The sequence below is a fragment of the Suricata suricatta genome, chromosome 8, assembly GCF_006229205.1.
Source record: "Suricata suricatta isolate VVHF042 chromosome 8, meerkat_22Aug2017_6uvM2_HiC, whole genome shotgun sequence".
Taxonomy (NCBI): domain Eukaryota; kingdom Metazoa; phylum Chordata; class Mammalia; order Carnivora; family Herpestidae; genus Suricata; species Suricata suricatta.
In genome coordinates, this window is record NC_043707.1 from 51299848 (window position 1) to 51308899 (window position 9052).

A 9052-nucleotide genomic window follows, 5' to 3' on the forward strand; every position below is an offset into this window, starting at 1 on the left:
TTTTTTTTTTACATTTTTTTATTTTTGAGAGACAGAGAGAGAGCGTGAGTGGGGGAAGGTCAGAGAAAGAGGGAGACACACAGTCTGAAGCGGGCTCCAGGCTCTGAGCTGTCAGCACAGAGCCCGACGTAGGGCTTGAACCCATGAATCATGAGATCATGAGCTGAGCCGAAGTCGGTGCCCAGGTGCCCCTAATTTTTAAAATTAAAATCAGCAAGTCAATATTAAAAGAAATGTGTCCAAAGTGTAGTTCCACAAGTTACTGCTGTAACAAGTCTTTTTTCTCTCTGCCTCCCATTTTCCTCCTCTGGAAAGCAGAGGAAATTGTCACTATTTCCCAAGGTTGTTGCAAGAAGTAAATTGACCTAGAATATGAGAAAGCAACGACCCCAGTGTCCAGCACTTGGCAGACACTCAACAGTGAAGATGAATGAGATGCCTTATAGCTTATAATCTGGCAATGACGCACACAAATGTGCTGTGGATATACCGATTTTTAACACTGAACATAATCCCAGTGATGACGTCCGTGCTCATTTTTATAATTGTGCTTTAAAATCAAGTGGTAATGGGCACCTGGGTAGCTCAGTTGATTAAGTGTCCCACTCTTGATTTCAACTCAGGTCAAGATCTCACAGTTTATGGGATCGAGCCCCACATCAGACTCTGTGCTGACCATGTACAACCTGCTTGGGATTCTCTCTCTCTCTCTCTCTCTCTCTCTCTCTCTCTCTCTCTCCCTCCCCATCCTTCTCCCTCTCCTCCAAAAATAAATAAATATGCTAAAAAAAAAAAGTAAAATCAATCAAGTGGTAAGACCTGAGGGCTGAGCAGGGGCAGGCAGAATGACCTAGGGGTTAAGAGCACCTCCCAGCCTGGTCAAATCCACCTACCAGCTTTGGGCCCTTGGGAAAGGTGGCCCTTCCGCTGTCTCTGAAATGACGGGTGCTTATGGGGATAAACGAATATTAATGAATATGTGAACATTGGTGGGCACAGGATGAGTCAATATAAGCACCCTGCCCCACCAGCTGTCTCTCCCTTCTCGGAACCATTGTAACCCCTAAGCGCCCAAGACAAGTTTGGGTAATTTTCACGCCTTGTTATTTTATTTTAGTGTGCACATGTATCATTCCTGCTAGATCTAAGTAATTGGAGGGCAGGATGGTGTGTGGTTGGGTCCACTCAAGGCTGACCTCAGAGGAGGCTCTCCGGAAGTGTCTGGAGAACCTGTGAGGAACCCAGGGAATGAGAACACAGCCTTGGGGTCCAGCTCCAAGTGGCACACAGCACTGTGTTTTTCCCCTACTCGTGCAAGCCCATGGCCGAGCCCCTTGACCACACTGGTGCTCCTGGGTTTCTCTGCTTCTCTCCTCTTATCCTGGCTACAAAGATCCCATAGGAGTACCTGTTCTCTAGAGAGGCTGACGGAGGTCACAGGGGTCCGGGGGCCCTTTCTCAAAGCTCTTTAGCCAGCGGGGCAGCCAGCACCTAAGCCTACAGACCTGCTTAATGGGTGGGCATGTTAAGTGCTCAAAAGTACTTTTGATATTGAGATGTAAGAAAGTGCCCTCCCCCCACCCCCAGCTGTCTGGAAGCCCACCACCATTGCTCTTCAGGCCCGATCTGGGACACACCTCTGAGAGGATTAGCACAGGAAGTCATTAGCTACAAGGTTTTCCAAAGCTCAGGGTAGGAACTGTAATCAGACCCCTAGGATGGGGCAGAGGAAAGAAGGCAAATTTCTGGAGTCTGGGGAGAGGGCTTGCTCTCCTTTCTAGGGTCCTGGCATTTAGGGTCTGGTTTACAGGGAGCCAAAGGAGAAGGAACCCTAGAGATCCCCAGCACCCAACCCTCCCAGGGATATGACCAGAGATGGGAGACCATACTTTCTCACATCTGCTCCTAGCTCGTTGCTCACTCCTGCCTTCCTGCTCTTTCCCCAACCCACCCCCACACTGATGTTCATCACACAAGCCATCCTTCCAGGAGGCTACCTGGCAGGGCTGCCCAGGCTTGGGTTTCGGGAACAGTCAGACCTGATTTTAAATATGGACTCTGTCAATTACTGTCCATGTGATGTTGGCCCAATTCCCTGACCTATCTGGTCTTCCACTCCCCATATTACTAATTTCACAGTATCAGTGAAATTGATGAGAGCCAATTACGCTGTCTCCAGTGGTGCCCAGCACATGGTGGGTGTTCGGCAAGTTATTAGAGGGACACAATTCCAGGTCTAGTCTTACCGTACATTCCCCCTTTCCCTCCGTTCTTATCCAATTGAAGCCACCCAGAGTCACAACAAGGCATCAGGCCACCCTGAGTGGGGATAGGAAAGCAGGACAATCCTTTCTGTTGTCCGGGTGACCCGGTGGAGGAGGGCCAGGGAGCGTTGCAGGCTGAGTGCTTAACTGGACCTCACATCTGCGTGCGTGTGCTGGGCAAGGACATTTGCCAGCCAACCCTAGCCATCCTCCCGCCCTCGACTCATTCCCTGGATTAGTCTCTTTTCCCAGCCTCTGCTTGCTTTTCTCCAGTAAAGACCTTGGGGTCTGAGTAGAGGGGTTGGATGCTTGATGGGAGAAAAAAACCTTATAATACTGATCTCAGTAATGATCAACAATAATAGCAAGCTTTGAGGTCTGACTCTGTGCCTGGAGTATTACATGCCTGTTGCTGTCATCACAACCCTAAGTGAAGGGTGCTTTTATGATTTTCCACTTTAGAGATGAAGACACTGAGACTCAGAGAGATCCCAAAACATTTCCAAGGTCACGTGTTTAACAAGTAGGGATATGAGATTTGAATTAGTCTGATTTTAAGGCCCACTTACCATGAGCCCACTATATTATTAGGTACCTTAACTTAAATAATTTCTAAATAATTAAATAAATAATTATATAAATAATTAAATAAATTAATTAAATAATTTATAAACCTTGTAACAACCTGATGAACTGGGTATTTCCTTTTTACTATTAAGAAAACAAAATTAGGGCAAGTACCTTACGAGGTCATGCAGCTGGTAGCTATGGAGCCTGGGTCGTGATCTTAAGCCTGTGTATTTTCACAATTCCACAATCTACCCCAGTGCCTCAGCTCCAGCAGCCCTTGGGGGTGCCTGGGTGGCTCAGCTAAGCTTCTGACTTCTGCTCAAATCATGATCTCACAGTTTATTAGTTCAAGCCCCACATTGGGCTCTGTGCTGACAGCTCGGAACCTGGAGCTTGTTTTGGATTCTGTGTGTGTTTCTTTCTTTCTCTCTCTGCCTCTCCCCCACTCTCACACTGTCTCTTGCTCTCTCAAAAATAAATTAAAAAACATTAAAAAATTAGAAAAAAAAAATCCAGCTGAGTGTAGAAAGGGGGATCTGAAGTGAAGGGAAACTGACCTTGATAAGTACCTAGTATGTGGGTGGCACTTTTACGCAAGACACCTCATTTAACCCTCACAGCCATTCCATTAAGAGTGTATAATTAGCCCCAGTAAGAAAACCAGGCTCAGAGAGGTCAAGTGACTCACCCAAGGTCACCTAGCTAGAAGCCATAAACTCAGGATTCATTTTGACTACTGGCTCCTTAGGATTTGCTTTTTTTCTTTTTTTTAACATTTATTTATTTTTGAGAGACAGAGCTAAAGCGGAGGAGGGACAGAGAGAGAAGGAGACACAGAATCTGAAGCAGGCTCTAGGTTCTGAGCAGATGGTCAGCACAGAGCCGGATGTGGGGCTTGAACCCATGAACTGTGAGATCATGACCTGAGCCAAAGTCGGATGCTTAACAGACCAAGCCACCCAGGTGCTCCAGGATTTGCTTTTTCTCGTGGCTGGCTTTGTGATTTTGCTTTGTTCCCAACCCAAGACCCATTTTCCTCTGCTCTGTTTGGGAGATGGGACCTCTGGAGATGGTATCACATGGCTCCCTGTGGTCTGTCTTCCAGTTTGAATTAGATGAACAGGAAGCTTTAGCAGGATATCAGAAAGCCATGAGAAAGACATCGGGCTATTTGTTCTGCTCCCTCCTCCTTTGCTCTGCTTTGATCCTATGATTATGAGCAGGGCGCTGACTCTGACCAGTCCTGATGGGCACCACTTTGCCAAGCACCTGGGAATAGCTTCCTACTGTTGCTTCTTTCCAGCTGCCTCGATGCTCCTTGTTGATTCTCTTAATGTTGTCTCACCTCTGCAAACAGTCCCTCCATTCACTTGACCTTTACAATCCCAGCTGAGCGTCCTGTTTCCTGCTAAAGGCTGGCCAGGCCTCCCAGCATCCACTGGATGCATCCACTTACTTGGAAGGAAGGCCAGTGACTTCTTGTTGGTAGGACCGGTCCGGGGTTTTCCCATGCAAGTCAGTGGATAGACAGGATAGTGGCCAGGGACTGGAGTGACTCCTGGTGCTGTCCTTGCTGACATTTGGAGCTACAGTTTGGGGCAGCTCAGTTATAAATAAGCTCTCTCAGCTTATTTATTTTGAGAGAGAGAGAAAGAAAGAGAGAGAGGAGAGAGAATCCCAAGCAGACTTCGCACCGTCAGTGCAGAACTCAATGCGGGGCTCCATCTCACAACTGCTGAGATCATGACCTGAGCTGAAATCAAGAGTTGGATGCTTAACCACTGAGCCACCTGGGCATCCCTCTGCTTCATTTAATATATGGGGCTCGGCTAGAGGTTCTTGCTCCCTTCCAGCCCCAACACCAAGCCCTATAATGTGCCACCCAGAAGGGGCAGGGGACTTGCTGGCAATGGTGTGAGGGCTTAGATTTCTGGATCGGAAATCAGTTGTTGGTTCCCTGTTTTATTCTGCTGCGTTTTCCTTCACTGCTCAATAAATATTTCATCAGTGGTGACTCAAAATAATCACCCCCTTCCATGCCATCCCAGACAGCTCCCACCCTAGAACCTGTCACTGCTTTTTGACATATTCTGCTTCTTCGCCTCCCCAGGCCTTCATCCTCTCTGCAGCTATGGGCTTTCCTCATAGGAGAGAGCTGGGTGAAAGCCCCCACTCCCAGGAACTGGGGAGAAGCTTGGGGGAGGCGAGGAGGAAGAAGACTGACCATCAGGTAGAGAAGGGCAAGCGAAGCTGCCTGTCCCCTTAAATACCAAGAGGACAGGACAATCTAGGAGGTCAGTTGTCTTCCGGGAGAGAAACACCTTCATGGATTAAATACATCACCCTGGCAAGCAAGGTCCTAGGAATAGTCTTAGCTGATCCTCGCATTGGGTTATGAAAGCTAAGCTGCCCTCCCTACCCCAACTGACTTGGTGGATTTGAGAAACAGCTGGGGGTGGGGGCAGGGTGTAGAGGGGAGAGGGCGGTGGGCTGGAGGCAGAGCAAAGGAAGACCTGGTCAGGGGGTATGCCCTCGACACTCCTGGGGTGCAAAGAGAAAGAACCATGGGGGACTGTGGGAGCTGAGAGGTCAGTGGCCTAGGGTGCGTGGAAGGAAATGTAGCTTCCTCATTGCCTCCTGAGCACTCCGCAAGAGCAAACACTCTCTCCTACTTATGCATTAGGAGGCCATGTGTGGCCGAGGTGGGGAGAAACACCCAGCAGCTCCGCTAAGGAAGCCCCTGGGAGTGAGTGGCAGGAAGCAGCCTGGAGCAGGAGATGAGCAAGGGGAGGCCAGAGCATGTGTCCCTGGGCAAGGGGCAGACAGCTGGGATCTGAGGCAGACTGGAGAAGCTGCTCGCAGAGGGCAAATGGGGTGAAGTCAACGGGGGAGAAAGCTGGTGGGGGGGGGCACTGAGGCCTCCGGTGTAGGAGGGGGCACTGGTCCTGCATTTCCCTTTGGGTGTTTGCTGTTCAGTCGAAGAACTCCTGCCTCTAGGGGCAACTCAGAGTGTCTCAGGCTTGCACTAGCGAAGTCGCTTAATTAATTGCTTAAGATTCTGCCTGGGGTTTTTCCTTCTGAATTTCCTCAAATGGCCCAGCTTTTTTTTTTTTTTAATGTTTATTTATTTATTTTTGAGAAAGAAAGTGTGTGTGTGTGAGAGAGAGAGCAAGTGAGAGAGCCAGCAGGGGAGGGGCCAATAGAGACTGGGAGAGAGAATCCCAAGCAGGCTCCACCTGATGCTCGGCTCGAACCCACAAACTGCAAGATCATGACCTGAGCCAAAGTCGGACACCTCCCCAACTGAGCCACCCAGATGTCCCTCAAATGGACCAGCGTTACCCTGACTACCATTTTAGTTCTGCCACCTGATGTCCCAGAGGTCCCTAGAAGTGCAGGCCAGGCCTGGAAAGTCCCACTCCTGGGCTAGGATTGAGCAGCGCGTGCCCTCCCAACCCATGAGCCCTCTTCCCTAGAGACACAGACTCTCAGGGTCTGAAATGGCACCCCATGAAGAGCACTAACAGTAACCGCCTGGGCTGCCCGTTAGACCTTGGGTTTAAAAAGTAGACTCACGGGGGCGCCTGGATGGCTAAGTCGGTTAAGCGTCTGACTTTGGCTCAGGTCATGATCGCACGGTTCATGGGTTCGAGCCCCGCATCAGGTTCTGTGCTGACAGCTAGCTCAGAGCCTGGATCCTGTCTTCAGAATCTGTGTCTTCTTCTCTCTCTGACCGTCTCCTGCTCATATGTCTCTCTGTCTCTCAAAAATAAATAAACATAAAAAAAAAGTAGACTTACAGAAGGATAAATGGCCTTGAATTTACCAGGGAGCTTTCTTTTTCTTCTTTTTTTAATGTTTATTTTTGAGGAAGGGAGAGTGAGAGAGAAAGATCGTGAGCAGGGAAGGGGCAGAGAGAGGGAGACACAGATCTTAAGCAGGCTCCAGGCTCTGAGCTGTCAGCACAGAGCCTGACGCGGGGCTCAAACTCACTAGCCATGAGATCATGATGAAATCATGACGCTTAACTGACTGAGACACACATGCAGATCTGACGGTACATGTAATCGTCTGCAACTCCTTGGCCTCTGAAACCTTTATTTCAAACATGCCTCTCTCTGGCTACAAATCTTCCAGCCTTTCCCTAAACCAGTCATTCTTCTTCATGACCTTCAGCCCTAACCGCCTCTGACCTTCTCCACCCCTCCTGACCTCGCTTCTCTCCTGACCAGTTCTCCCCTCCTTGGTCTACCATCCGACCTAATGGCCTTCAGCAGCCTCTGTGGTCTGGCCCAGTGTTGGTTTCTCATGGCTGCCGTCACCCAGTACCACACTTGGAGGCCACAAGTCCAAAATCAAGGACTTGGACTATGCTGTGCTCCCTTTGAAGACACTAGGGGAGAATCCTTCCTCCCTCTTTCATCTCCAAGTGGCTCCTGGCAGCTCTAGGTATTCCTTGGCTTGTCCCTAGTCCTGCCTCTGCCCTCACATGGTGTCCGTGTCCTTTTGTGTCTCTTGCAATGATACCAGTCATTGGATTCAGGGCCCATCCTAATCCAGTATGATCTCATCTCAAATCTTACCCGAATTACTTCTGCAAACACTCTATTTCCAAATAAAGTCACATTCTGAGGTTCTGGGTGGACACCAGAACGTCAGGACATGCTGGAAGGACACCATTTAACCCACTACAGTTCCCCGGTTTCCTTCCATGGCGCCTGCCTTCCAAATCCCCAATCTTGAGTCATGATCACAGTCAGCATCTCCCTTCTGACCTGGGGGCAGCTGAGCCCAACTCTTAGACCCCCCCAACCCCTCCCCATTGTTTTCTCAAGGCTCCTCAGCCAAAAAAGGTCCTCCCATAGGTTCTTCCCGGATGTCCCTCAGGAGCCAGGCTGCACGGACATCACGGAAGCTTCCTCGACTACCAACCCTACAAACATATCCATATTTTCACCTCTCTCACCTTCCTTCCGTCCCCTGTAAGGCCGCAGGTGTCCCTCCGCTTCTGGGAGGCTCTGTCAGATCCTCTCAACAGGTGCCTGGACTGCAGTACATTATCCTGACTCCTTCCCACGCCTAAGTCTCTCTTCTCATTCCACTCTGCTGCCTAAAAGCCACTCATTCATTCATTCACTCACTCGTCAAGCACCTGCTACATGCCAGGGATTAAGCTAACCCCTGCCCACCACTCTGGCCCCATTTCCACGACCCCTGAAGTCACTGCCTTTTCAGAGCTGACCGTGGAGAAAGAGTTTTGTGTGGCTGTGCTGTAGGATAATGCTCATATGCTTCAGGTTGTGGAGAGCCCCCTCAATACCTAGCCATACCCTACCCTTGACCTCTGTCTTCTACAGCCCAATTCTCTAGCCACGTCACTGTACTTCCATTCTGATTGAAATACCTCTGCCTCCTGTCAGTTGAAAAGCTAGTCATCTTTAAGGATTCTGTTCTAATGCTACCATTTCTTAGGAGCCTTCCTTACAGACCTGTCCTGGACCCCTTCTTTTTTGCCACATAAGTCCTATTGCATGAATCATACTGCCTTTTGATGATTTGTTTACATGCCTGTCTCTCTGTCAAGGACAATATTTTATTCATTTTTATATCCTCTGTATGTGGAATATGTAGACATTTAATAAATATTTAAGTGTTTAATAAAAGAGGTGATGGAAGACTCAATCCAGCTGAAAGCTGATGCTGCTTGTAGAGTTGGAACAGCCCCACTTTACCCTACCCTACCCCTGACCTCACTGTGTGCTCTCTTGGGCCACCCACTACAGAAGAGTGTCAAATGAACTAACGGAGGTGTTAGGGTGGAACTGAGTCCCCCTGGAACACATGCTGTACAGTGTCTCAGAAGATGATCTCATTTAGAGATAGGGTCATGGCCCCATAATTAGTCAAGATGAGGTCATGCTGGGGGCGCCTGGGTGGCTCAGTCAGTTGAGTGTCCAGCTTCCGCTCAGGTCATGATCTCACAGTTTGTGGGTTTGAGCCCTGCATCAGGCTCTGGGCTAACAGCTCAGAGCCTGGAGCTTGTCTTCAGATTCTGTGTGTGTCTCTCTCTGATCCTCCCCTGATCACAATGTCTCTCTCTCTCTCTCTCTCTCTCTCTCTCTCTCTCTCTCAAAAATAAATAAAACATTAAAAAAATTCTTTTTTTAAAGATGAGGTTATACTGGAGTTGGATGGGCCCCTGATCCCATATGACTGTG